The sequence below is a fragment of the Triticum aestivum genome, chromosome 5B (genome assembly GCF_018294505.1).
Source record: "Triticum aestivum cultivar Chinese Spring chromosome 5B, IWGSC CS RefSeq v2.1, whole genome shotgun sequence".
In the NCBI taxonomy this organism is placed as follows: Eukaryota; Viridiplantae; Streptophyta; class Magnoliopsida; order Poales; family Poaceae; genus Triticum; species Triticum aestivum.
This window is the reverse complement of record NC_057807.1, coordinates 158,745,875-158,751,475: the sequence shown is the minus strand read 5'-3', so window position 1 is coordinate 158,751,475 and position 5,601 is coordinate 158,745,875.

Below are 5,601 nucleotides of genomic sequence, written 5' to 3'. Positions count from 1 at the left end.
GTAGTAGAGCAGAGTCCTACTCTACTACTCTACTTTAGCAAGCTAGGGCATAGTACTGTAGTAGGTATTGTAGGGAGTACCAGTACTGTGATCACTCAAGCAAGTTGTCTGCCATCGATATGACCCTACGCTGCTGGTATGTGTCTCGTAAGTCAAGCGGCATGCTGTAGTCATCATCACCTGTCCACTTCCCGCAGCACATATTCACTTCTCCATCTTTGTCCACACATAATGTCGTCCAAGCTTCCATTCCCGCTAAGGCGCCTCCCCCCCTTGTCCGAAACCCAAGCACTAACAATGGCAGAACCGAGCAGCGTCCGCCGAAAGAGTGGCTGGAATTCACTCCCCACAGAGGTAATCAAGCTCATTGTTTTGCATGTGGACAATCTCAGTACCATGCCGCTCGCCGTGTGCTCATCGGGGCTGTACCGTTTACTCATAGCCCTCAGGACGGAGCTTTTTAAGCCAGCTCCTTGCTTGTTGATGCCGCCTGATCTTCAGAAATGGCGTGTCACACAGCATAACGATCGTAGGGTGGCGAGCATCAACCCCCTTCACTGCGATCCGATCCCCGTCAGCTTCAGCTACATTAACGGTTTGTACTGGGTCGGCATGAACACGTCTTGGATGGTGCTCGTCAACGCTCGTGGCAGATGGATGCTCTTGGAGGTCTACACCCGACGATTGATCCACCTCCCTTCGATTAACACTGCACTGCTTTGGCACCGCGGCCCAGAATACTCGGAATCTTACAGTAGCCAACATGATACCAAGTTTGATTTTCTCAAGGTTGTAGTCTGCCAAGTGCCCACAAGATCTGCGAATTATAAAGATTTCAGGCTAATTGTGTTCTTCAACCACGGTCTCGCCTATCTGACAGGTCACTACGGTAAGTGAATAAATCTGCACGTCCATCGCAGGATCATACATCCTCCATGGTTCTCTGATGCCATTGAACACAAGGGCTTCATTTACGCTGTCGACTCCTTCTATGGCTGGATGTATTGCTGGCCTACTCCAGTCATCGCTACAAATGGCTGTTACAGCAGTATGTTACTTTCCTATGATATCAAGATGGCTTGCTTATATTACTGTCAACATTTACTGAAAAAATATTCATGCTCATAACATGTTGTTCTTAAGATTGACTAAATCAAGAGCCCTTTTTTATTTGACTCCAACTTGATATGATGTTGTAGGCTGCCTGGTGTCCCTACCCTTCCTAATCCCAGAACCTTTCAAAGAAAAGCGACATGGCAGTTGCAGGTGGTTCCTGGCTCGATCAGACAATGGCGAAAGATTGATGATCGTTCGCACGTACCGGACGTGTTGTTTCGCGGAATACAATCACGGTCACTGCAAGGTCTTTGAGCACGATCCCAGCTTCTCTGGGCCTTCAGGAATTTTTGACTGGAGGCTGGTAAGTAGCCTTGGTACACGCTCTCTATTTGTTAGACTGAATTATCCGATTAACCAGGAGATAACCGACGGCAAGGATCATGATGGCAACGCGGTTTTGTTCATCAGGCAAAATTGTGTGTACACAGCGTACCATGCGTCTCTGCATGCACCATACCCCGATATGTGCCGCCATGCTCTGCAGCCCAAAGTAGGAGAGAGTGTCGCAAGTATCACACTTCAACCTGCTGGCTGGAGTTTCCCCCCTCAGGCACCTATCTGGTTCAAGCCGTCAGCCAATCTCCACATCTTAATAAATAGTAACGTCTAACTGAGCCAGTTAGTTAGATGTGTTCACTTGGTGTAGTAGGATCTTTATTTAGTTTGATGCATACACTTGTTCTTTTTTGGTAGCCCTTTTGTAATGATGGCTCATGTTTGGTTTGGAAGAGAGAGCCGCGTCTTCACTCTTCTGGCCTTCTTACTGCTTCTGTTGCACCCCCAGCCCTGGTTGCTGCTGCTGCTGTTTTCAATGTACAATCAGTAGTATATTTCGTATATTGGTTGAATAAATGTGTTGTTAGAACGACAAACACAATGTTTTGGATGTCGTTGCATGGTTCAATCCTTTAGTGCCCCGTACCGTACGTAGCTCATACTATTTTTCGTACGGAACACATTTTCCACTTGTTGATAACATGCAGCCCACTGATGAAGGCCCAATAGAGAAGCCCATAATTAACTGGAAGGGAGGCTCTCACATGAATCCGGCCCAGGTACATGCTCATGGTCCCCTAAACATAAATAAGTAAATAAATAAATAAAGCTAAATGCTCATGCACCAGTTCTTTGGGAAAATAGGTAGCCCAGTATTTCTTTTTGAAGAATACCCAAGATAGGCCTATTTGTTTTCTCCAAATTACTGGGCTGCAAATCTTTCAAGACGAGGAGGGATGCATTCCGTCCTGGCCAAAGAGTATGGTCAATGTTTGTTAAAAGTAATATCAAAAGGGGTTGAAAATTCCAAAAAATTTATAGCAAATGGGATATTAGTTTTTTTTGAATTTTGTTCTTCACTGATATCTTATACATATTTCATTGGATTTAACATGACATAGTACTAATTTATTTTTAAATTTGTTTTAGTGATATTAATTTTTGGATTAAGAATATTTCGTTCCCCAGCAAAAAATTGCGAATTTTCAAAATTTCCCACATATTTAGTTATTTTTTTACCCTGGTACTGACCAGAAAATGGCCGGCAATTCTAAAAATGGAAAACGGGCTGCAATAAATTCCATATGAATTAGAAAATGAGTAAAAATTATAAAAATAATAGCAAATGGGCTGTACACGCCACAGATTTCGAGGCTGACTTGTTTACGCAAGGCTTTGTCAGTGAACACATGATTCTAGCCGCTGTGCTTCTTCAATCTCTGATCTTCCTGCTGCAGCCGCCTAAACTAGCACCGACGGGACTGCCTGCTCCCTCCTCTTGTGGCCCTCTGTGATGCCGCGCAGGCTTCCCCGGCCCACCCTACTCCCTCCGCTGGCCTGGCCGCACGCAATCAACTGCCTCCTTATTACGCAAAAAAAAATGATTGCTCCCACTGACATCTGGGGTGCACCGGTTGGGAGGCTGACCTATGGGCCTACTACGTTGACGCGTACGCAGGGCTTGTCAACTTAGTCAACAAACGATTGTATCAGCAGTAACCGTTGGATTTGAATCGAATGGCCCTGCTGCTTCTTCAATCGCTGCTCTTCTTGCACCAGCCACCCAAACCAGCACCGTGGAGACCGCCTGCTCCTGCCTCCAGTGGCTAGTTGTGCTGCCGTTGAGGCCTCATCGCCTCCTCCTACTCCCACCGCTAGTCAGGCCCTGCGGCGACGGCAGCCTCACACTGCAGCCGAACCAGTGAACCCTCGTACTCCTCTCCGTGTGGGCATCCACTACTGCGTCTTCCCTGGCTCCGCGTCGTCCCCTTCCTAGGCCTCGCTGTCGTCCACCGCCTTGGTGCTCTCGGTGCGGCGTGGTCAATGTGGTCAACGACATTCCATCGGAAGAGTACTGTACGTGGAGAGGCTGACAACTGGGTCCATGGCCACAGCCCAGTTTTTTTGTGATTTGCCAAGTAAGTCGCTTTGTCAGGCGTGTTGGGCTGCAAATCTTCCAGGACGAGGAGAGCTTTCATTCGGCTGGCCGAGAAAATGGCCCATCAGTAATGAGAAATGGGATGTACATTTTTAAAACACATCAAACCGGCAATTAGTTTCAAATATCTTTTTTTCATTTCGAGATTTTAAATTACTTTAATTTTTATGCATGGAGAATTTGTTGGATTTTATATTGATATACATTTATTTTTAAAATCAGTTTGAATGTGAGTCGAAATTTCGGGATTAAAAACAGTTCGGACTGCACCGAAATATGCAAAATTTTCGTATAAGTTGTTAACCGTGGCCACAATATGGGCTGTAATGCTAACAAAAAGAATATGGGCTCCAAAAAAACCTTAAGAATTAGCAAATGGGCTGTAAATTATTAAAAATAATGGCAGATGGGTTGTATGCTGTTTTCCACAGATTTGAGGCTTTCCTAAAAAAAGGTTGACGCACAAGTAGTGACTGTTGGATGGCCATCCAACGGCCGTCGTGCTTCTTCAATCTCTGCTCTTCCTGCTCCAGCCGCTCAAACAAGCACCGGCGGGACTGCCTGCTCCCTCCTCCCTGCGGCCGGCTCTGACAGCTCGGACGCACCAGCTATATCTTCGTATGCAAGGAAGTGCCTCCTTATTACGCACAAAAAAAATGAATACTCCCCCTATTAGCTGGGACCTAATATAGTGCCAGGCTGACTTGTGGGCCTACTAAGTTGACGGGGACGGAGGGCTTTGTCAACTTAGTCAATATGCATGATTCTATCTCCAATGATCGTATGATGTCCATCCAACAGTCGTAGTGCTTCTTCAACCTCTGGTCTTCTTGCTCCAGCCGCCCAAACCGGCGCCGGTCGTGCCTCGTGCTCTTGCCTCCCGTGGCCGGCTACGATGCGGCGGAGGCCTCACCGCCCGCTACTACTCCCACCACTGGCCAGGCCATCCCTCTACTCACCCACACCCCCTGTTATTCTGCGGCACCGGCAGCCTCACACCACAGCGAACCAGTGAACCCTCGTACTCCTCTACGTGTGGGCATCCACTACTGCATCTTCCCCGGCTCCGCGTCGTCCCCTTCCTAGGCCTCGCCGTCGTCCACCGCCCTGGTGCTCCCAGCGCGGCGTGGTCAACGTGGTCAAGGAACGGCTTCCATCGGACATGGACTATACATGGAGAGGCTGACAGCTGGGTCCACGGCCACAGGAAGGAAGTGCCTCCTTATTAAGCGCAAAATAATTATTCCTCCACATGACAGCGGGGACCCACCGGACGGGCCACCATATTTCAGGAAAAAACGTTTCCCCCGACTACTGGGACCCACCAGCTACACCTTTGCACGTAAGGAAGTACGTCCAGGCAAAAAAAACGATTCGCCCCCTGACTGCTGGGACCCACCAGCTACATCTTCGCACACAAGGAAGTGCGTCCGGGCAAAATTATGACTCGCCCCCCTGACTGCTGGGACCCACCAGCTACATCTTCGCACGCAAGGAAGTGCGTCCGGGCAAAAAAAAATGATTCGCCCCCTGACTGCTGGGACCCACCAGCTACATCTTCGTAGGCAAGGAAGTTCCTGACAGTCGGGACCCACATGGTCGAAGCGTATGTAGCGTTGTCATTCTGGTCGTGAACGTGTACGTACATACTGGTCGATGGAGAGGCGCGCACGTGTCGTAGTAGAGGCGCGCACGTAGCATGTACACGTACGTATAGCGGCGAGGGTGCAAGAAAGAAATACGGCCACGTACGTACATACGGGCAGGGTCTCGAACGCCTACTCGCGCATACGTACATGGTTGGGTCGGAATGGAGAAACAACATTGTCGTTGTGTTCATGGGGAGCCAACCGGCTGGGTCGGAACGGAATGCGTGGTCGTGTTCATCGGGAGGGCTTGGACAGAACAGGCGATGGAAACGAGGCCTAGCGTACTGCACAACAGAGGAAACGGACCTCCTACATTCGGAACGGGGTCCTGTTGATCGGCAGGGGTGTGGCGTACCGCAAAACAGACGAAACGGACCTCCTACGATCGAAACGGGGGTC